This window comes from Peromyscus maniculatus, chromosome 17, assembly GCF_049852395.1.
Source record: "Peromyscus maniculatus bairdii isolate BWxNUB_F1_BW_parent chromosome 17, HU_Pman_BW_mat_3.1, whole genome shotgun sequence".
Lineage (NCBI taxonomy): Eukaryota > Metazoa > Chordata > Mammalia > Rodentia > Cricetidae > Peromyscus > Peromyscus maniculatus.
In genome coordinates this window covers 45,816,726-45,839,644 of record NC_134868.1, presented here as the reverse complement: position 1 = coordinate 45,839,644, position 22,919 = coordinate 45,816,726, and the positions used below count along the sequence as shown (strand labels likewise).

At 48.4% G+C, this 22,919-nt stretch overlaps 1 long non-coding RNA gene across 2 annotated transcripts; it reads right to left on the bottom strand.

The window, feature by feature from the left end:
* Window positions 1-843: 843 nt before the first annotated feature.
* LOC121823522 (uncharacterized) lies at window positions 844-21,792 on the bottom strand. 2 transcript variants are annotated; one of them, XR_006065029.2, is made up of 4 exons: window positions 21,681-21,792; window positions 17,694-17,787; window positions 1,653-1,829; window positions 844-1,242 (listed from the first exon to the last, which is right to left on the bottom strand). It is a non-coding gene; the product is annotated as an uncharacterized LOC121823522 (long non-coding RNA). The 2 variants fall into 2 exon arrangements; XR_006065030.2 differs by lacking the exon at window positions 21,681-21,792 and adding an exon at window positions 18,426-18,813.
* Between the last annotated feature and the right edge of the window lie 1,127 nt (window positions 21,793-22,919).

The following is a 22,919-nucleotide window of genomic DNA, read 5'->3' as shown; positions in this document are numbered from 1 at the left end:
TAGTTCAGACCCTTCCCCTGCGGACAAAAGGCTTGGAAGTGATTGATGATGACAGTGACCTGCCACTGAACCCCCCTCCCCAACCTGGGTCCTGCTGCTACCCACAAGGCCTTTGGTGCTGCGGCCTCTACTAGCTGTTTGAAATGCTGACGCCTGTTTTCATGGGCTGCTGGTTTTCCTCATCTTGCCAAGTAGAATCCTTGAGATGTGCCCTACTGGATCCTCTCCAGATGTTTGGGCCATAGAATAACTGACCATAATATACTCACCAGGTTCTGTGTGGTTGCGTGGGTGTGTGTGGTTCAGGACATGAAACAAGACAGACCTGGGTTCGAATCCCAACTCTATCATTTCAAGCTTCTTCTCAGATTCCTATGGGAATGAAGGGACATAAGGAACATCCCTGAGAGTTATTGAGAGGATTGAGTTTGCACATTGGGTGACGTATAAAGCTCTTGGCCCAAGGCTGTTCCATTGCAACTACTCATTAAATGAAGGCTTCCGAGAGGAAAGCCCTGTGGAAGCAGTGGATTGTATACAGTTCCGATCTGCCTCTCCCTCCTTACAGTAACACTGACCCCAGAAAGACTACATGCCAAACATGCCCCCCCACCCCCCATCATCCTGTCCACAGCTTTTGACTTCGCTTTGGTCCTGCCCAGAGCCTCTCTAGCTGGCTCTTAGGAGCAGGCCAGTCCTGTGGAGCTGTCTCCTCTTCCATTCTTAGAGCCGTTGGTCACTCAAGGGTGTGACCCTTTGCTGGCCGTACTTGCTCGCCCTGCAGAAGAATGTGTCTCCACTAAACCCCCAAGCATTCTCATGCCGTAGCCTTAAAGCCATGTATTTACGAATTTACTTCAGTTTATTTGCCAAGTCCTTAAAAAAAAAAAAAAAAAACCTGGGTGAAGTGACTTCTTTTAACTGAACGCTGGTGCCCTTGAAAAGTACTGAGCCGCCTCCGTGCCCAGAGACTGAGACAGGCCCCACCCACAATGACCCCCGTTTGAAATAAACAACAGCCCAGAAGAGTATTCCTTTGGGCCTCTTGCTGCCATTTGAAATGGAGTTCAGTGACATGGGACCCTTGAGTGACTGTTATTTGGAGAGGGGATCACACAGGGGCCTGAAGCTGATGGGTGACCTTGAAGGTTCCGGAACCCGCGCCTGCGAGCAGACAAGGAAAGAGCCAGAACCACACCAGCACCCTCTCGTTGCTCGTCTGCTTCTGCTGGGTAAACGGTCCTGGAAAAGGAGGGGAGGGGGCATTCGAGAAAGTAGAAAAGAGAGTGTGGGCGGCCTTCAATAGGAAAGGAGGTTTGGCCTGCCATAATTCCAGGCCTGCCTCGTGCCCAGCAGCCATCTCCAAGAGTCAGATTCATTCTCTCTCTCTCTCTCTCTCTCTCTCTCTCTCTCTCTCTCTCTCCCTCTCCCTCTCCCTCTCCCTCTCCCTCTCCCTCTCCCTCTCCCTCTCCCTCTCCCTCTCCCTCTCCCTCTCCCTCCCTCCCTCCCTCCCTCCCTCCCTCCCTCCCTCTCTCTCCCTCCCTCCCTCTCCCTCTCCCTCTCCCTCTCCTTCTCCCTCCTTCCCTCCCTTCTCTTCCCCCTCTCCCATGTCCCCCCTCTACTTTCTTCTCCCTCCCTCAGCCTTCACGTACCTCCTCCGTGAGGGAGGACTTGGACGCCATCAGTAACTAGAGTGCTCAGCCTCTTCATCGGAAGGGAATGGGGTAGGATCCGTAAGAGCCCAGGAGAAATGGAAACTGTCCAGCCAGGCAGAGTGGCGCATGCCCAAGAGTTTTGGGTCCAGCCTGGGCTACAGAGCAAGACCCTGCCTGAAAAGGAAAGGGGAAAGAAAATACGGTGAAGCAGAACTAAGACAAGCCCACTCAAGAGCATCTAGGAATGCTCCGAAGACCGCTGGCCTTGGGAAGGCAATGGGGAGGAAGGGGTTTTTCCAGACCTTGGTTCCAGAGCCCTCATGGGACGGGGGAAGTTCCCCTGACAGAGCCCCATAGACGTGAATACATCTGCCCTGAACGCTCAGAGCAGCCGCTGGCAAAAGGGGACATTGTGGGCAGAGGGGAGAAGAACGGGGTGTAAGAACTCCTGAGACATGGGCCCAGCACTGGAAGGACTCCTCTCTTCTCTCTTGAGCAAAATGAGCTGAGGGGGGAAGAAAATGAGAGGGGGTGGGAGCGTGGTCCAAGCCTCCTGAGTCGCTGAGTGAAATTACAGGGCCCTGCGAGGGATGATTAACAGCCCTCATGGTTTTCTGCTTCACAGCCATTACTCACTGCAAACCTGGGGCTTCTCGGTTACATAGCCCGGCACAGGCCGACCATTTTTTCCATTGACTGAAAACACATTCTGACTGAAAACAAACTTTGGATCCCCGAGGCTTGGCAGGCCCTGGGTCCTTCTCCATATTTAATCAACGGGAAGCTAAACACTTTCAATCTGCGATGGCTCATTTGGACGGGGTCTCGGGGCGTTTGCTCGGTGCCAGATACAATAACTCTCCTCTCTCTTTTCTAAGGCCTATTTTATAATTTTGCTGTTTTTCAATGTCAAGCCCATCTTTTGAAGAATTTTTATTGGATTTCCTGCTAGACTTCAACAAGGATTTTTCTTGCCTTGGCAGAAATATCAAGCTGAAGAGGGAAAAACTCAATCATCATCTTGGAAAGTCGGGATGGTGCGCGTGGGGAGGGGAAGGCCTTTGTCTGTGTGCACACAAACAGGTTTCTAGAAGGCTGGAGTCCCCGCTGCCAGCTTCCAGGGTCCCTCTGACTTCTGAATCATGGGGCAAAAGTTGACAAGGCAGGGTGAGGGTGACGGATGAGCTCAAAGAGAAAGCCGGAGCTCGGATGAGGAGTCACGGGGGTGGCAGCCAGCCAGAGGGTAGACACAGCCCTAGGAGACCCGGGCACAAGCTCTGACACCCCTGGATGCGCCTGTTTGTACAAAGCACAGGAGCACCCAAGGACGAGGAGGCAGTCCTCACTTGGGAGACAGCAGGCCAACTCTTAAAAGACAGTAAAAGCCCAGATCGGGGGTGGGGGAGGGCGTGGCGCAGAGGCGCCCCGTTCACCGCACTGTCTGCACCCAGCTCAAGGCAGCCGCGGCGGAGATTTCGTTTTCCTTCACAGAGATTATTCCCCAGGGGAAGCAGCTTGCCAGTGAGTGACAGCTTTTGTTTGCTCGTGTTTTCCTCTCCTTCCAGAGTCAACTTTCAGAATATACCAGAATGTTCCTTCACACTCGACTTTTTCCTTTCCATGTTTTGGGGGGAGGAGGAGGGAAGCAATTCTAACAGAGTATCTTCCAGGAAAACAAAAACAAAAACAGTTTGTTTTTCTGTCCGGTAGTGAGACAGGGACGAAGAAACCCCCTGGTGCCTCTTTTTCTCTTCTTCTTTGTGTTTTACTTTTGACCTCTTAGGCTGCAATGTTTCTTGGCCTGGACCGCTATTAACGTCACAAGTTAGAGAGCCTTGTCACGTGCTCACTCGTCTTTCCATCCCCACAACAACCGTCTGAGGTAGACAGGGCATCTATCGGCATCACTCACAAAGAGATGAAGAAACAAGACTCACAAATCAAGAGACCTGCCCAAGTCTTGGGGGCGGGGATTCAGATATGAATCAAAGAGATCATCTTTTCTCCTGGCAGTTCCCAAGATTGAATCTATAGTCTCATGTGGTAGATACCCTACCACTAAGCCATAGCCCCCCCTCTCCCCTTGGTTACTTCGGTCTCATGAAGTTGTCCAGGCTGGCCCTGACCTTGCCTTGGAGCCCCACACAAAACTTGAACTTAAGGATTATGGGCCTGTACCACCAGGGCGCTTGTTTCTAATGTGCTGCAAAATGCATTTGCTACAGGGAAGAGCCCTGGTCGTTTAATAATATTGCCCCCCTCCCCCTTGTCTCGAGAAAGTTCCCCTGCACAAATTACTAAACACACTGAAAGCAGAAACATCCTAGTTCCCAACCCCACCCCGAATCCACCCACTGCAGAACAGTTCTACTGCAAGCCTAGCACAAACAGGCTTCCAGGACACCTAAGCTGCTTCTGCTTCTTCTATTAGGAGAAAGGGACATCTAGAAGTCAGGTAAAACAAGTCCCTTGTAGAACACTCAGTCAGGGCCCTGTCCTGTGCTAGAACATTGTAGGATTCCATATAAGGAAAAGATGCTGTTCCTGCTCCTGTAGGCATGTGCAGTCAGTCTTACTCAGTCAAGCAAATAGACGGACGATCCTAGAACTGCAAAGACCTTTGAGCTCACCCATTTAAGGCCCTCACTTACCAATCAGGAGATAAGACAGACGGAGGATCAAGGAACCAACAGAAGAAATAGGAAACTGGTGTGCTTTGGACCACAGTTGGTCAGGGAGAACAGAGTGGCCAGGGGGATGCTCTGAGAAGACATAAACCTTGCTCTCAACCTTGAAGAGTGTGCAGGGGCAAAGGAATGAGTGAAAAGGGGTAGCTTGGTTCCAGCGTGCCCACGACCCTGCCCAGAGCACAGGACTAGGAGGAGACAGGGAGGGGTCCAGGACGGAGCTGAATTATAAGGTTCATAAGCATAGAAGAGTGGCAAAGGCAGGGAGAAGTCACTGGAAGGGCGGGGTTTCAGTACGTGCTGACCAGTGACGCCATCTTCCTACAGTTGCTTCCCTCTCCGCGCCTGCCCCAACCTCCACGAGAGCCTAGGGCCAGACAGAGGTCTCCCTTTATACTCTGCTTTGAGTTTTGTTAAAGAAAGACAATGGCGGAGTTCTTCCTGGGCTAGCAGTCTAGTCATCCTGACTCTCCCCGGCCTCTTCCGCCATGTCTGGGTCCACCCCACACCCAACGCTCACCCCGATTCTCACCACCCATCCTTGGCGTTGCCATCCAGGAGGTGCAAGGCCGGGACTAGCCTCCCTAAGCTGAAAGGGGAAAGAGTGAAGAAATAAGGGAGGAGCCACTGTCTCGGAGGCTGCCTTGGGGTCAGGACTGGAGTGTGAGACAGGCACATGGAGGATGAGAACCTTCTTCCCACGGTGCCAGAGATGCTCCAAGAAATTATGTAGAGCAGCTGTTCCCCGGCATCCAGAAAGCCAAACCTAAGGGTCTGATGGCTGAAAGAGCACCCCCTGAGCCCCTGACCAACTATGGCTTATGTACCTTCACCACCACCACCCCCATGCTTCTGTTTATACCGCGGCTACCTTACTAATGGTGTCCTAAGACCAAGCATGCCTCCCTGCTTCCTTAACCAAGACTAAGAGGAGAACACATCAGGATCGACCAGACCCACAGTCTCAGAGTGTGGGTATGGCAGCTGTGACAGATAATGATCACCAAAAAAAAAAAGTTATTGTTCCAATGCTTCCAAACACAGTAAAGCCCTTCTGAAACATCAAGATCTCTTTGTCTCTGACGCCCATCCCACCCTGCAACTCCATCAGCCGTCCACATTGCATCTATCTCTCCTGTAGAAATACTTCTACTACCACGTAGCACCCTGGATTCTTCAAGCCTATAGAACTCACCCTGACCTATTTTCCTAATGGAAGAAAGACCAGCCCTGACAACCTTCTTTTCTCAAAGGCCCCAAGAACTGAAGCTTCCTACCAGACTAGACCGCCTCGACATACCCCCTCTCTCCACCCACCCGCTTGACCCATCTTCTCTCCACCCACCCACTCTCCGTCCACCTCTGACTCCAGCCGCCCATCCTCACCCATCCAGGCTCCCCGTCTGTCCTCCGGCCCCTCTCCACCCGGCTCTTCCGTTCACCCCAGGTCTTTACAGCCTCCCGGGCCTCCCCTGCCTTCTCCTTTGGACATCTTTCTTTGTTCTTAGCCCAGCCTCCATTGTCTCCTCCCCGCTCTGCCGTTGGAGGTTAAGAACATGCTATGGTATTCCATAAATTACTTGGCAACAGTGGATGACAAGAACAAAGTGTAATTCAGATTAAAGTCGCCCTCCAGCTGAAATGATAGTTTATTAAATAAACGGCAACGCTGCCCATCAACTTTGCTGGCAACTGGCCTCTTAGATTAATCTTCCTCGGGGTGATTTAGGATCCACCTGGGTCCTCTGAGAAGATTCTCCCGTCATTTCATCCCCATCTCCCTGGATCAGGCTGCCGGGCCCCGGTGCAGTTGACAAATTCCCCAAGTAATCCCTCAAAAGATTGGAGAACGCTCGGAACGCTCCATTAAATTTATTCTCCATGCTTTAAGAGACCCAAACTATGTCCAATAAATAAGTGTCCCTGTGATTTACTGAAATGCTCTTCTGATTTAAAGTTATAGGGGGAAAATATAGAGCCCCTGGGAGTCCAGGACCAGCCTTGCAAGTGAGACCAGATGTGAGATTTCTGCCCAGGGAGGGGAGAAGAAGAGGAAAACAGCCTAACTGGTGGAGACTTGAACGTGACAGTGCCCGCACCCTGGTTCTCGGCTTTAACATAAAAGGTCCCCGGTTGAGCATTCGTTCTCACAAAATTTATTGTAGTTGTAGTTAGAGGGGGAACCATCAAAAGAGTAATTCTGGCCCTTGTTTTGCACGGCTCTTTTGATAAATATGATACTTAGAAATATGCCTCCCACTAGACAGGAAAGCCATATAGTTAAAATGAAGTAATCTGTCAGTAAACTCACTAGAATCAAAGCCAAAATGAAACCTGTAAAAAGAGAAGGGAAAAAAAAGCCTCCACTTAGAAATGCTCGACCAAGCAGAGGAGAAGGTGGAGATGAAGAACTGTCCTTTATTCGGATATTTTTATCTGCAGAGTTAAAAGTGGAGATTTATTTTTAAAGGGGGCTATTTATGTTCTCATCTTCAACAGATGGGTTCTGTGTTCCTGCCTCTCTCGCGCAGTCCCAGCTCAGCAGAAATGGCTTCTCTAGGCAGCTCAAACTTACCCAAACGAGGGAGAAATTAAAATTTGGGGAAGCAAGTGTAACCTTTGGAGCTAGTTTTGAATATTGAATCTGTTAACAGGGGTCGAGAGGCAACAAGAAAAAAAGAAAAACAATCGTGTGTGTGTGTGTGTGTGTGTGTGTGTGTGTGTGTGTGTGTGTGTGTGTGTTGCTTCCTAAATGGCTGGGAAATGGGTGCTATCAACGGCGAATGTCCACTGTTATTTGTGGTTTGGATGTGAAATGCCCCTCAAAACTTCTGTCTTGAAGGCTTGGTCCTCCATGCAGTAGTGTTCGGAAGGACACCTTAAAAGATGATTCGATTATGAGGGTGCTAATGTCATAATGGACAACACACTTCTGAGTCTGTAGCTGAATGGGCCGTGAGCGGTGGAACTTTCTGGAGGAAATGGGGTACCGGAGTGTATGCCTTTGAAAGGTGTATCTCTTTTCGGGTCTCTCCTCGCCTCCTCAGAGCTGTTCCCCAGCTGCCACTAGAGGCATGGCTTTGTTCCACCACATGGTCCCCCATGATGCTCTACCTCATCACGGCCCAAAAGCAATGAAGCCAGCAGCCGTGGACGGGAGCTCTCTAAAGCTGGCAAAGCAGATCCTTGTCCTTGTAAATTGTCTCTCTCGGGTGTTTTGTCACGTTGATGAAACGTGAGTGACACGTTCAAATGGAACTCACTTCTCAACAAGTCCCCTCCACATAGAAACCATCTACTTAGACAATGTCTTTCTCCTGCTTAGTGAGACAGCCTATTCAGAGTCAGTCTCCTGGAGAAATTATCCCCAAATGTTTCTTACTCTTCTGTTATAACCATACCACAGGGAAACAAGCCCCGCGGTTCTGTCAGCGACTGGGCAAGACGTTCCAGAAACTCAGGCCTCAAAGCCTTCAAGAAAAGCCTGGACATTCTACCGCTCCCTGTCACTGGACGCCAGTCCGCGCAGCTTCACTAAGGCCATGCCCCAGGAAACCCCTCCCTTGGCTATGTCTGCCCCCCAGGGACGCCCCCATGCCTGTCCCCAGAACAATGCCTTGTAGAATGAAAGGTCTTCATGACGTCCATCCCCTGGGCAGAAGGCAGGAAGACCGATTCACTTGTTACCTATATCATATTTACCCCCTAGCGGGAGGGCAAAAAGAGTCAGACTCACTCTTTCTCAAGTAGCCATATTCGAATCCCTCCCAACTCGTCCTGGAATGAAGTCCCCCCGAATAAGCTTAGGAAAGGGAGGGGATAAAGGAAAAGTGACATCCCAAGGATCTTAAACCATGTGACTCAGGGGTGACTCTGTCACTAGGGGTGTGTGTGTGTGTGTGTGTGCGTGTGTGTGTGTGTGTGTGTGTGTGTGTGTGTGTGTGTGTGTGTTTGTGTGTGTGTGACCTGAAACCAATATCGTCATTCCCAGAGGCTCCATGTCGTGTCCTCATCTCTGTGGTTAAGGCTTGAACACCGTGACCTCCTGACCCCTGACCCCCCTCCCCGCGTGCTGCAGTGCCCCCTTCCCCTCCCCCCTCCCCCTCACTAAGCTAGTCTGGACAGAGCTGGAGGGTGTGGAGTTTGAACGGCACCTGTGTTTACACTGTACAATCTGCAGTTTACTGTAATAAAATCATTTAATACAGTCATAATTTTTTTGGCAAGGGGTTGTGTTTATGGTGAGCAAGACAGAAAGGGAATGATTGACTGGAGCTGATTAAAACGATAAATCAAAAAACAAAAGAGGGAGGACATGGAGAACACAAAGCCACCAGCAAATCCCATTTAAGACAAGTTTTTTGACTTTGAGGGACTGAGTCTGTCTGATGATGTGCCAGCCAGAGAGGTGGGGGCCCAGGGCAGAGAGCGCGGAGGGACAGGATCCAATAGCTCTGCTCAGTGGAGTTTATCCTCTCAGAGAAATGAGGAAATGGCTAGACAAGAATTCATTTCCTTGGGCCTCAACCTTCAAAAAGGATTTAGAAGGAGATCTTGGGAATAAGCCTTCAGAATTAATGTGTATATGCATGCACATGTTCACATATGCATGCATCTAGGTAGACTAAATTGAAGACCGTGCTGGCTAGGTCTTTGTCAACTTGACACAAGCTAGAGTCATCTGAGAAGAGAGAGACTCCATTGAAAGAATGTTCCTACCAGATTGATCTGTAGACAAGCCTCTGAGGCATACTCTTGACTAATGGTTGGGTGGGCAGCCCAGCTGTGGACAGTACCACCCATGGGCCAATGGTCTTGAGTCATAAAGAAAGCAGGTTGAGGAAGGGCCTGAGGAGCAAACCAGTAAGCAGTGTTCTTCCATGGCCCCCGCTTCAGTTCCTGCCCTGATTGCCCTCAGTGTGGAGTGTGTCCTGAGAGCTGCAAGCCAAAACAAAGCCTTTCTTCCCCAAGTTCCTTTTGGTCATGGTGTTTCATCACAGTAATAGAAACCTAACTAGGACAGAGACTGTATCCGAACCTCCATGGCTAACGAGGATTGTCTAAGGTCTCAATCTTCCACCTTTGCAAACATTGTGTTAGCCGACCTGCTCCATGCTGGAGCCTGTAGGGCAGAAAGGATACACAGAGTGTCTACTCTCAAAGGATGACCCAGTGTCTGCTCAGGTTTAAGAACTCAGGCTCCAGAGACAGAACAGTGAGTGGGAAAAGAATCGTGACATCGCAGATACATCTTCTTGTGGCACTTACATCAGTGTGAATTAAACACCATGTTTCCCTGGAAAGCAAGGCCCTGAGTCAGCGGCTCTCAATCTTCTGATGCTGCAACCCTTTAATACAGCTCCCCGCGTTGTGATGACCCCCGACCATAAAACTACTTTTGTTGCTACTTCATAACTGCAATTTTCCTACTGTCATGAATCGTGATATACATATCTGTGTTTTCTCATGGTGTTGGGCGACCCCTGTGAGAAGGTCATTCGGGGGTCACGACCCACAGGTTGAGAACCACTGCCCTAAGTAAACGCTTCTCTGTGTTCCCAGGCAGTCCGTGTTGTAAGTTCTAAAGGGGCCAGGAAGATTCACAGTGGTCACTATGGACCACATGTGTACCACTAGGATTTATTCACCTGCCATGAGCCAACCATCCTTGTTCTGGCTGGTCTCCTCTCAGCAGGAGCAGTAGCCCCCTCTGTGACAGCTAGCCTTGGGGCTGCTTCTGAGACCCATCACCGTCTCTTCCACTGCCAACTCAAGATTCTCCTTGCCCTCTCTTGCACTTTTACTGGTCTACGTGGCCTGGTGGGGTAGTCCAGATCCTCCTCTTTAACCAGGCCAATGTGCCCATCTCAGGCTGTGAGTGTTGTGCTTGTCCATTTCACACCAACAATTGGTATCTGCCCAGAGACAACTTAGCAAAAGCTCTCATTCTTCTGTGTCCCCTGCTGTGTGTCCGGGGCCTTATCTGTGCTGATGACCTGATTCGGTGACACCCGGAAAGACTGTCGACTGCTGTTCCAGCTTTCTCATCGCTTGGTATAAGGAACCTAAAGCCACCAAAGCTAGAGCCAAGTGGGTGTCTGCTTTGTTTCCTGATTGAAGCCCTTGCTGTGGGATGTCTTTCTGGATGCTGTGAAGATGTGTTGCTCTGATTGGTTGATCAGTAAAGCTGCATTGGCCTACGGCAGGGCAGGATGGAGCCAGGTGGGAAAATCCAAGAGAGACAGTGAGAGAAGAAAGGAGAGCAGGGGAGACGCCAGCCTGCTGGCCAAGGAACAACATGCCAGCAGACCCGTAAGCCACGGAACACGTGGCAAAGCATAGATGAATAGAAATGGGTTAATTTAAGTTATAAGAGCTAGCTAGCAAGAAGCCTGCCATATGCCATGCAATTAGTAATTAATATAAGCCTCTGAGTAATTATTTTATAAGCAGCTGTGGGATTGCGGGTCGGGCAGGACCAGAGAAATCCTATGACTACAAGTCCTCTGCTCTGAGCAGTGACCTTCAACCTCATGCAACCTTTAGCCGTACATGAGGCTGGTGAGAGATTCCCCAGATGGCAACACCAAGTGATGGTAAGCAGAGTAGCACCTACCACACTTTACCCCCTTGTCAAATATGCATTCTGTCTGTTGCAGACATGTGCCGCAGCAATCACTAACTTCAGAGGATGCTGCGTCCCAGAGGAATATCTTATCTTCATGGGTATCATCAGTGGTACGTCAGCTGTATCTGCAAAGACTAGGGATTCTATCAAATCAACAACTGTATATGATGGGACCAACAGACATCATGGTCTCAGGGCCATTGCTACCCTCTTCTTTACAGTAAATTGGACAACTTGGTCTAGGACAGGGTTGAACAGATGACCATGCTGGTGGATCAGAGTCAACTAGTCTTCAGATGGTGGTATAGGGTGAGATCTTGTGGGCAAAATGGATAAACTCATACCCGGAACATGTGTCAATGGCAGCAAATATAAGTCATTGCCCCTTTTAGGGAAGAGGGGGCATAAAGCAATCTACTTCCCACCAAATAGTTCTTGGGGAGACAAGGGAGTTTGGTACTGGAATCCTCTGTCACCACTGTAAACATTCTGCAACAGCAAAAGGCAAGGTCATGGGTGAGTGGCGGCAAGGGCTTTGGGGTGATATATTCTCCATCGCTGCCACTGTGCTAACACAGGGAGTGGGGTGATTCTGCCAGCATGTACATCATGCCAAGTGCTTCTCCCACAAAGGACTAACTGGGCTCTAATGCAACACCAAGGTCAGACTTCACACCCACTCCCCTCTCTTCCACAGAACTAATATTCTAACATTATGGAGTCCGTCTGGTCTTACGATCCAGGAAGCTAGGGTTCAGGGACCTCTGAATTTCTGAACAACCGCTTGCTGCCCTCGTCTTCACAGAATGTGAATAGCAATCCAAGTCAATAGCCAAATGGATCAGAGCTACAGTGCCAAGTCTGGAACACACTACCTCAAGTTCGCAGGGAACCTGCCATGTGTTGTTCTTACTTGTAAGTTGTAAAGGATAAGAGATGCAATCATGTTTTCCTTAGGATAGAGACGTGTCAGCATGCTCTGGATCACTGAACCCCAAAAACTCCACTCAGCTAAGCTTTTAAATATCGGTAGGGTTATCTCCTACTGTTTACAGCTCATGTGTCCTGTGAATTCCTCTAGTATAATCACTGCTTCTTTTTAATCTTCAGCATGACTATCAAAATGGCATCAATGCAATGACTAATATACGGTTCCATTGGAATATCCAGATGGCCCAGGTCTCTTAGCTTTTGACACAGAAGAGTCCATGTACTCCTAGGCCAAGTCACAAATGTACAATGTCATGATCTCAGGTACACAGATGTTTTGATCCTCCTCCTTTGCAGCGATGAAGGAACGTGTCACCAGACTGATGGCCGTACACTCCATGCCTGAGGCTGTGCGATCTGTCTAGCAAAGACCACATCTGGAAGAGCAGTGACAACCAGGGTTCCTACTTAGGAGTGGGAGTCTAGGGTGGTTCACTGTCACCCTCCAGAATCCATCTGGGTTTTGTGGGGACCAGATTGATGAACTAAAGGGGAAATGATGAAAACAATAACCCTACATGGTTTAGGTGTTTTTTTTTTTTAAATGGCACTGACTTCCACCAGTTCCTTCCCATCGACATAAAATATTGGTTTTTATTTACTCTTTGGAGCAGAAAGTGGGGGGATAAGTCAGAGACCACTTGAACATTCTTATTCAATAGCTCCTCCAAATAGGATAAAGAGCCAAAATTATAATCCTGCCAACTTTCAAGTCTATTTCAATTATTCCTTCAGGAACACAGTGAGGGAAGTTTCTGAGATCCCAGGGAGCCCAGAGTGAACGAAACTTAGCCAGAAAGACGACACTGATCTGTTCATTTCCCAGGTGTCATTGCCAACTCAGATCCTGTCTCCAAAAGTCTTTGACAATTCTGAGTAGTTCGTGCTCCTTGAGATAAGGGTATCCACGTGCATGGTCACGAGTGCCTTTGAGAAAGCACTGAAGAAATTATAGACACCATATTTACTATGGTATCTTGCGGTCTTTTCCTCTAGAGACCTGATCTCTCTTTCAGTTGAGTATCCCAGGTCCAAACACTGGCTCCAGTCTAGAAACTGAGCAAGGAATCATAACTTATGAGGGCACTGGCCTTAGTCCCCTGAGTCATCATCTCTTTTGCTTGTGTAGCTTCTGCAATACCCTTGTAGGATGTTCAGCTTGGCGACCTTGCCCCTGGGGACCATGCTAAGTAATTATTAATAGGTCTCTGTGACTTCTCACCTTGCTCCTAATGATGGTTGTGCCTACTTTGCTCCTGATTATTAGCTGATATCATCTGCCCTCTCCTATTTACGGATCTTTCCAGACATGTTATAAGACTGTATATAAGAGATGTATATAAGATGTATATAAGAGAGTGAAGTCCTACAGCAACATCCTATGCCATTATTCCTAGCCCACAGACAACTCCAACTCTTAGAGTTTTCATGGCACTCAGTGATTAGGATGCCACTTTGATAAATAGGGTAGCATCCTGGGACACCTCCTTCTGTGGATTCTTAGATCATAAGCGGAGGGTGTTCTAGCATGATAGAACTACTCCAGCACTTCCACGTCTTTAAGTCTGTTGATTCATTCCCCCACAGCCTGCATGGGAGTTCCAGAGCTTCTAGTTCATTGAACATAGGCCTTCACTTCTCTAACACCCAAGAGTCACCCTAGAAAGATGTCAGTTCAGTCTTCCAGTCCTTAGTATGTAGTTAAACCCTGAACTAGAACATGCTCCCATGGCAAGAGCAAACCAACGCCTACAACCCATCGTTCCCTGTATGTTTTCTATCTGTTGATCTAGCATGTTAGAACCAGCCCTCCACACACTTGGGTGGTGCATGCTGGGTAAATCCTGCAGCTCCTTGGAAGAACATTCTTTTCCTTCATGGCAGACCTAGCACTTTCACAAACAGCTTGTCTTATACTACCTTATGCCTAGAGCCTAGGCTGGTGGCCAAGAAGGAATGAACATTAAGTCTTGGGAGGAATCAACATTGTCTTGGAAGATGGGAGGCACCTTCATTGTGTTCAAGCAAGTGGGAAGTGTTAGCCTTGAGCCATAAGGAGACCGGTATTAGATATTTCTTTAGTGCACCAACTCGAATGTCCCCACTCCAATCCTCAGACCCATTGGTTCCCAGCAGAGCTTGATTGGGGCCTAACAGATTGGCAACAAAGGAGAACTCAGCTTTCTCTGGAGCTCCACCATCCTAATGTTAAAGCCCTGAGCCTAACCCTTGCCTCCTTCTACCTTCTATAACCTTAAGCAGTAAGCTTCTTAATGTTCACTAAAGAAGACCCTTCTTTGAAGCTAGTGATCAAGCTTCCATTTTCTGTCACCAGTGCATTAACTGCTAGGTTCCCTTTGTCCTTTCAGTTGCCACTGCCCCCAAGCCCCTCAAATACCTGCGACATTATACTTACCCAAATAGGTCCTTCTTCCTACATCCCATCCCTCTTCCCACCAGCTCCTCCTCTGTCCTAGACTCGGCTAGCACTCTGTTTACCTTCAGAGACAGGACCCTCACAGGATGCCGGCAGAAGGATCATTCATCTCTCAGGTTCTCTTTCAGCATCTGCTCCCCAGAACCTCATCTCGTACCTAGTTTTCCAGGTCTATTCCCCAGGAAACGGACTTTAAGGTGTGATTAGCCAGTAGGTGATTCACCGGGAAGTAGCTTGGATAGAATGAAGGAAGCAGGTTGGCTAGAAGCGAAAGTCAATCTGCATGTAGAGGCAAACAAGGACCTTAGTCAATCCCATGGAGAGTTCTGGAGCTAGGATGGTGTTCAGAGACATCCCATATTGAGACAAGAGGATCACATCCTTAAATAACATATTTCCAAGCTATAAGGATAAGGGCTTCCTCTAAGGAGGGGATACAACCTATGTGAGACAGCTCCCTTCCCTCACCAGCAATGCCCAGAGAGAGACTGAGTCATTGTGATCACAATACTCCAGCAGCTATGGGGCCTTGGTCTCCACAGTATCTGGGTAATGCATAATCTCTCACTACAAACCTCAAACTCATGCAATCATTAAGGTGTATGAAAGGTCTGTGTAAAACTTTTGGCCTCTGCCTCCAGGCGATGGCAGGTGACAGACTTGATAAGAGAGCTCTGTTCAGTGAGTGCACCTTGCCTCGTGTGGACCATCACCTAATAGATATTTTGGTCATAGTAAGAGGAGTAGGGTACAGGAAGCTTTGATTCACTTTCCTATTGCCAAGCCACTACAGAATGAATGTTTAGTAGCCCCAAAGTTTATATATTGAAACATAACCCACAAAGTCATTCTGGTGTTTGGAGGTAGACTGGGACATGGTTAGGTCATGAGGGTATGAATAAGATTCCTTATTATGGAAACCCTGGAATGATAGTTTATATCCTTCAACATGTAAGGATCTAGGAACTAGGAAGTGGGCTGTCCCTCGACACCAATTCTCCAATGCCTTCATCTTGGGATCCACAGCTCTAAATGCTGAGGAACACATGTTTAAGCTATCTAGACTACGGTAATTTTATTACAGATGAAAACAGACACATCCAAAGCACATTTATCCATAGGAACAATGCTTCAGCACTGGTACTTGACCTAAGAATAAGAGACTTCAAATATCTAGGTGAAATATTCTTAGACTATGTCCTCCCACCCACCTGATCATCAGACGTAGAGACGGTCAGGGAATAAATGAGATGCTGAAAAGGAGAGTTATTAGGAGTTAAGACACACAGACACACACATGTATAAATGCAACACCAGATGGGAGAGGATGACTGGAAAACCGGAAGAGATGATTACTTCTGTTGAGTATGTTTTACGTGGCAAGCACACTACTAGACCCTTCACACTATTTCAGTGAAACCTCAGAACTTTACCCAGAAGGTTCTCTGGCACAGGGCAGCTGGTATGTCATCCAAGGTTACACAAGGAATGCACAGATGAACTGATTTCTCAATGAAGATTTCTCTTGATCTGAATCCCGTGCTTTGCCATTAAATACCATTCTCCTAAACATGTACACTCCACAGAAAGTGTTCCCTTCCTACCTTCTGCCACCAGAAAGGCCACATGGAGCCATCTGAGAAACACTCCTATCTACACCAGCCACTTCCAGGTTCTTTGACGTGTGGTGTGTGTGTGTGTGTGTGTGTGTGTGTGTGTGTGTGTGTGTGTGTGTGGTGTGTGCGGTGTGTGTGTTTGTGTGGTGTGTATGTGTGGTGTGCGTGGTGTGTGTGTTTGTGTGGTGTGTGTGGTATGTTTGTGGTGTATGGTGTGTGTGTGTGTGGTATGTGTGTGTGTGTGTGTGGTGTGTGTGTGGTGTGTGTGGTGTGTGTGTGTGTGGTGTGTGTGTGTTTGCATGGTGGGGGGGGTGCGCGCGTGCGCACGCACGTACACACAATACTGGGAGTTAAACCTAGATCCTCACACATGCTAGCTAAGCATTAACTCTGGGCTATATCCCCAACCCTCTTTTCACTTTTCATTTTGAGACAGGGCCCTGACTTTCACTGTGTAACCCAGGCTGGACAAGGTAATTCGGTCCTCTTGTGTCAGTCCCTCAAATAGCCGGAATTATAGACCGATGTCCCCAAGCCATGTCCATTTCTTCCTTGCTTTAATGTGGAGTTTTCCTATTTGTTATCCAATCATATTTCCAGTAAGAACATGACAAGAGCACCAACGAAAGCTCCAGATAGCCTGTCCGGCAACTAAGCATAATAGTCAAGCTTTGCTGATATCATAGGCCAGGGAGCTCCACGATCTAAAGTGTTTTCCCAGATAGCAAGAGTTTATTTCTTTAAAAAGCATAGCTTTGTATTAAGCTTCCTACAGTTTCCACACATATTTTCCTCCATCCTTAAATAGCAGTGATAAACTGGAGAGCACTAACTAGTGTTTATTTTGCAATAATGACTCCCGGGATTGCTGAGATAAATGATCCCAGGCAACTGGGCCTTCGCCATTCATGTCAGCTCTAGAGTCTTTCTGTCTCTTCCTTTAATGCTGGCCACCCCTCACTGTCATTGGTGTGACCCGTCTACATCAGTTTTCATTTTGTTGTTTCTACATAAAAACGGGCTTAGAAACAAAAGCAACAGGCTTGTTGGAATTGCGTGCTAAATACCAGTAACTAGATTGTAAGCAAGTGTCTGAGGGCCTCTTCCTTGGGAGATCCATGAAACTGGAGTCTATTTCTTTAACTCAACAATAATTTACCAAACATACACTGTACTATGTGTTGGAGACACAAGATAAAACATAACAAAAAAAAAAAAAAAGGCATCATGGCGCATGGCCATCTCCCAGTGCCAGAAAGGCTTACAGAGTTCAGGGCTACCCTAGGCTATATGAGCTCAGAGTAGCCTGAACTATATAAAGGGACCTTGTCTCAAGAAAAACAAAACCGCCGGGTGGTGGTGGTGGCGGCGGCGGCGGCAGCGGCGGCGGCAGCGGCGGCGGCGGCGGCGGCGGCGGCGGCGGCGGCGGCGGCGCACGCCTTTAATCCCAGCACTTGGGAGGCAGAGGCAGGCGGATCTCTGTGAGTTCGAGGCCAGCCTGGGCTACAGAATGAGTTTCAGGAAAGGTGCAAAGCTGCACAGAGAAACCCTGTCTCGAAAAAAGAAAAGAAAAGAAAAACAAAGCCGATTGAAAACCTTTCACGGCCTTTGCATTGGAATGAGATCGCGGTAAACCGGTGAAATCCGTTCTTTACTCAAACACCATTTCTGCTCACTTACCGACTTCTGCGTTCCACTGGAACAAGGTCAGGAGATCCATTCCCCACAGAGGACTCGCCTGTCCCGTTAGCAGTAAATATCCTGTGTCTGCAGTCTGTTAACACACAGTAGGGTAGGTAGTTTCATAATTCTAGCACACTGTGGATTCAACAGGCTACGGTGGGCTGCTCTGGAAAGCTAGTCACCATCTGCACCGCTGTTTCCATAGAGGAAAACGTTCCAGACAACTGACTTCCCAGTGAACTTTAAGAATAGGACTCATTTGCAAGTTCAGGGCTGCCTGCGCTTCTCCATAAACGCTGCACATAGTGAGGCCATGATTGACCTATGGCTTAGAAATGAGGATGCTGGGATACCAGCCAACACCCTGCAGTAGCATGGACACCTTGAGTAAACAAATGCATCTCTGTGAACTTCAGTTCCAATCCTTATAAAAATGGTTCTGATATGACCTCATTAAACAGACCAGTTCTCCTTCAAAGATTTGTATTTATTCTTTGACAGTTTCATACCTATAGCCAACTTAGCTTGATCGTATCCACCCCAACCTCACCCTTCCTACTCTCTCGGGACACCCCCTCCAAAATACGTCCTTATATCTTCACGTTCTTTCCTTTTTTTAATAACCCATTAAGTCCAATTAATGCTGCTTGCATAAGCATTAGCAAGCTACCAGTGGACAGCCACCTACCCACCCAAAGGACCTCCTCCTTCCCGACAGCCATCACTTACCAGGAGCTCCTCAACTAGGGGCAGAGCCTCATGACCCACCCTCCCCAATCCATGCTGGAATTATTGACTGGTTTGATCTTGTAAACACTGCTTCTGTTGCTGAAAAGAATCAATAAGTTCTCTTCAAATGAATCAATAAGTGAATGAAGAAACCTTGCTCACACTCCCACTGCCTCTTGGGTGTTGTCCAAAAAAACGAAGCACATTTCCCTGAGGCTTGTTTTGTTTTTCACCATGGCTTCTGACCCAAATCTAAACATCTGGGAAAGAAATAGGATGATTATCTTCATCCACTCTTGGGATCTCAACTGGGAATTCAAACTTCAACAGGACCCAAGAGAAGGACTTGCTCATGTGAGCCCATCTGGTAGACCACTGGGGCTGGGAATGGGTGACAAAAGATGACCAGTAGACACTTGTTTAGTGGAAGAAGAGGGAAATGTGACACTTGAGAAAAAAATCCAACCCAAACATGGGCGTTGCACATAATCACTCCCTTCCTCCCCAGGGCCAGCACAAGTCTTCGTCTAGACCTGTGGAAGAGACAGCCTCCCCTGGCTCCCTTGGAGGCAGTGCTGGCACAGGATGGCCCTGTTGGAAGATGGCTGGCCTGTGTGTTCCTATGCCAGGCTGCTGGCAAAGCCCCTAACCCTCAATATAAAGATGGCATTTGCCCCCAAGATGATCTTTCTCCCGCCTCCCTCTCTTCAGACACCTACCTCTCACCCCTTCCCCCATGGAATATGCTTCAGGTGAAGGCAAATACACAAGGTTTTTCTTCCTATAGTAACATTAATGGGAGCCTCGGAGACCAAAGTCCAGTAGACCCAGGAGCTGTCACCACATGCCTGGGAAGGAAGATTGATGTTGAGGGCCAGGATGTGAACATACCCATGAATTGTCCTTTTGTGCCAAGGTAAACTGGATGGGGAAAGCATGTGTCAAGGAGGCAGAGCCTGGCTTGGCTGAGATCCCCAGAGCACCTGGGGAAGGGGGCCCTCCCTTAAATTCCAGTAACTTAGAAAGCCATCCGAGCTATGACTCTTCCCGGCTTTCCTGCGTAAGAATAACTAATGCAGCTGAGGACTTCATGTGCCTGGCATCCTACCTGGGCTCTCATTTAACTTTGCAAAGCTTTATAAGGTCAACACAGCGGTTCTCTCACTTCAGACACGAATAACGTGAGGCCTAAAGGGGCCAGCGTGTCCAGGGCTGCACAGCTCAGAATGTAGATGTAAGCAGGAAGTATTCGCAGCAAATCGCATCGTACGGAACTCACAGGCAGGACTCAGGAAACCTCAAGTGAGAACGGCAACTGTACCAGCCGACTTCCCATCGCTACAACAAATACCTCAGCCCGTCGTCGTCAACTCATGAACAGGAAAGCTTTGTTCAGGCTCACAGTTGGGAGATTCCAGGCTATGATGACTTGGCCTTGGGGTAAGGCAGCACATAAGTTCCCACAATTACTTTCAGGGGTATCATCCCAATGATGTCAAACCTCCCCCTAGGCCCCGCCACTTAAAGGATCACTACCTCCTAAGAGGGCCACTGTGGGGGCCAAGCCTTTAACACGCTGACCTCTAGGAGATTATCAAGATGGGAACCGCAACAGTGACGTATTCCCCTCTGTTCCCCTCCTGACATCGGCCAACATGCAAGAACAGGACTGTAGAGAGTTTCACAGATAAGTGTGTCCTTCTGTGTCACATGAGAGAGAGAGGTCCCCAGGAGCCTCCAAGAGGACCATGAGCAAAGGAACTCAAGGGTTCTGTCTGCCTTTGGGTTTAAAGATCTCAGTGGCAACCATTTGTAAAAACGTGTGTTTCTTTTTTTCCTTTTATTTTAAATCATTCATTCATTCATTCATTTATTCTCTCATATATTACGTCCTGACAGAAGTCTCCCCTCCCTCCTCTCCTCCGAGTTCCTCTCTCTACTCCCCTTCTCCCCCAGATCCACTCCTCCTGATGTGTATTTCTTTCTGTCTTGTTCTGTGCATCCGTAACTATAACCAGGGATCCATGCACATGTTTACGCTCTGCCCGACTCACTCACCATCACCAATGTTACTTCATGACCATGCTCCATATTTCCGGAAGAAGATGAGGCATGCCGGTCAAGACTATGATGTGAGGTTCAAATGCCTCTGGCATTGAGTGGCCTACTGATTCCCTTGGCCTGTGTGTGTGTGTGTGTGTGTGTGTGTGTGTGTGTGTGTGTGTGTATACAACTATTCATTGGCCTGTGTGTGTGTGTGTTGATGTGTGCACAACTATTCATTGGCCTGTGTGTGTGTGTGTGTGTGTGTGTGTGTGTGTGTGTGTGTACAACTATTCATTGGCCTGTGTGTGTGTATACAACTATTCATTGGCCTGTGTGTGTTTGTTTGTGTGTACAACTATTCATTGGCCTGTGTGTATATACAACTATTCATTGGCATGTGTGTGTGTGTACACAACTATTCACATACGTGCAGGTTCATAGCTGTGTTCTCGGGAGCCATTCTGTAGGTACCACCTGCCTTTTTTTCTCTCTAGTTCTTAATTTTTTAGACTTCATTTTATTTTTGAGATGAGATTTCTTAACTGACCTAGAACTTGCCAAGCAGACTCTGCGGTGGGCCAGAGAGCCCCAGGATCTTCTTGTCTCTGCGTCCTCAGCACTGTGACTATAAGAGCGCACCACCAAACCCCACCTTTTTTTTTTTTAATGTTTGTTTTGGGTGTCAAACTTGTGCTCCTGCTTTGTCTGTCGATCACTCTATCAGCTGTGTGACCTATTGCTCCAGACAGCAATTCTTTTTTTTTTTTTTTTTTTGGTTTTTCGAGACAGGGTTTCTCTGTGTAGCTTTGCACCTTTCCTGGAACTCACTTGGTAGCCCAGGCTGGCCTCGAACTCACAGAGATCCGCCTGGCTCTGCCTCCCGAGTGCTGGGATTAAAGGCGTGCACCACCACCGCCCGGCTTTCCAGACAGCAATTCTATAGTACCGTTTTTTTCAATTTACTGAGGTCCGATTGCCAAATTTATTGGTAAAATGCAATTATAAATTACACTTGACAGGTGAGGAGCTAGATTTTGAGAGAGGAGACCCATCTGAGAGTAGATGGAGTTTCGAGTCCCCCAAACGAGGCCTTCCAACAAGTGGTGGCCCAGAGAAACTGCCATCTTACCCACGGGTATGGCTTACTTCTCTCGTGCCTGTAACCAAATACCTGACATTAAAAAGGGCGGGGGATTTCTCTTGACTCACATTTCAGAGAGTCTTGTCCATGATCTCTGGGTCCCATGTTTCTGGGCTTGCTGTTAAGACAGAATATCACGGTAGCAGGAGTTTGTGGTTCAGGAGCTTCATGATGGTCACAGGGTAGAAAAATAGGCACAAAGACAGAAGTTGGTGACCCCAAAGGCACCCCCAGAGACCCACAGCCTCCAATAGCCCCCACTTCTCACTCTTTACTACTTTCCAAAAATGTCACAGTCTGACTCCGTCAAGGGTTAAACCCATTCAACATGTCGGGGCCCTCAGGATCCAGCGCTCTATGGAGATGCTTGTGCAGACACACCCCAGGATGCGCCTCCGTGATCTCAGGCACTTATTAATCCAATCGAGTGGACGATCAAAATTAGTCCTCACCACTAGGAAGGGAGGGCCAGGCATGATGGAGGCTGACCCAGGTGGTCATCCGTTTGTAATCACCCTGACAGGAGTGTGAATTCCTCCCACCTCCCACCAGGGACTTCAGTAGCGTGCAAGGTACTCAAGCTTCGGAATCTTTGCCCAGATGTCACTCTAAGGACATTTGTCACCTTTCGAGAGGTAACAAAAGCTATCCGTATGCCTAGTTTTATAAGTATGAATTTTCTTCTGTTGGATAGGGAACAACTCTTTCTTTACATGATCACCAACACAGAGATTACCAGTACAGCCAGGCCCGGTACCCAGGGAATTCCCTGCTGTATTTTGGTCACACTGTGACCTACATTCATGCACTCACATAGGAAGTGTGAGTACCACTGAGCTTCCCCAGGTCCACCCTGACTCCCATATACAACCCCAGAAGACAAGCTGCTCAGGCTGCTTACGCAGTAGCAGCATATACAAGACAGACATCTCAGGCCATATCCTCACATGGATCCTCACCTCAGTCACCGGCAGCAGCATCCAGCTCCTGCCAAGGGAAGGTATGGACCTTGAAGGGGTGGCACAGTTTCTCACCAAAGTTTGAAAGGAATTGGGGGAGCAGACGGTCAAAAAAGGCAGGGACCCCAAGAGAAGTGGGAGAGAGAAGACTGGAAAGCAGTGCTAAGGGCCCCAAGTGTGATATGGGTGTGACGTTGGCCCAGGCAGTCGTCTTCCAGAGGCTTGACTCTGGCTAGCCAGTTCACAGGCCACTATCAAAGGCTCTAAGGGACAGGCGCTTCGTGCTGGGGCTCAGCTCTGCCTCCTGTGCCAGCAAGAGGCCTTTGGAAGTCAGGTAGGTGCAGATAA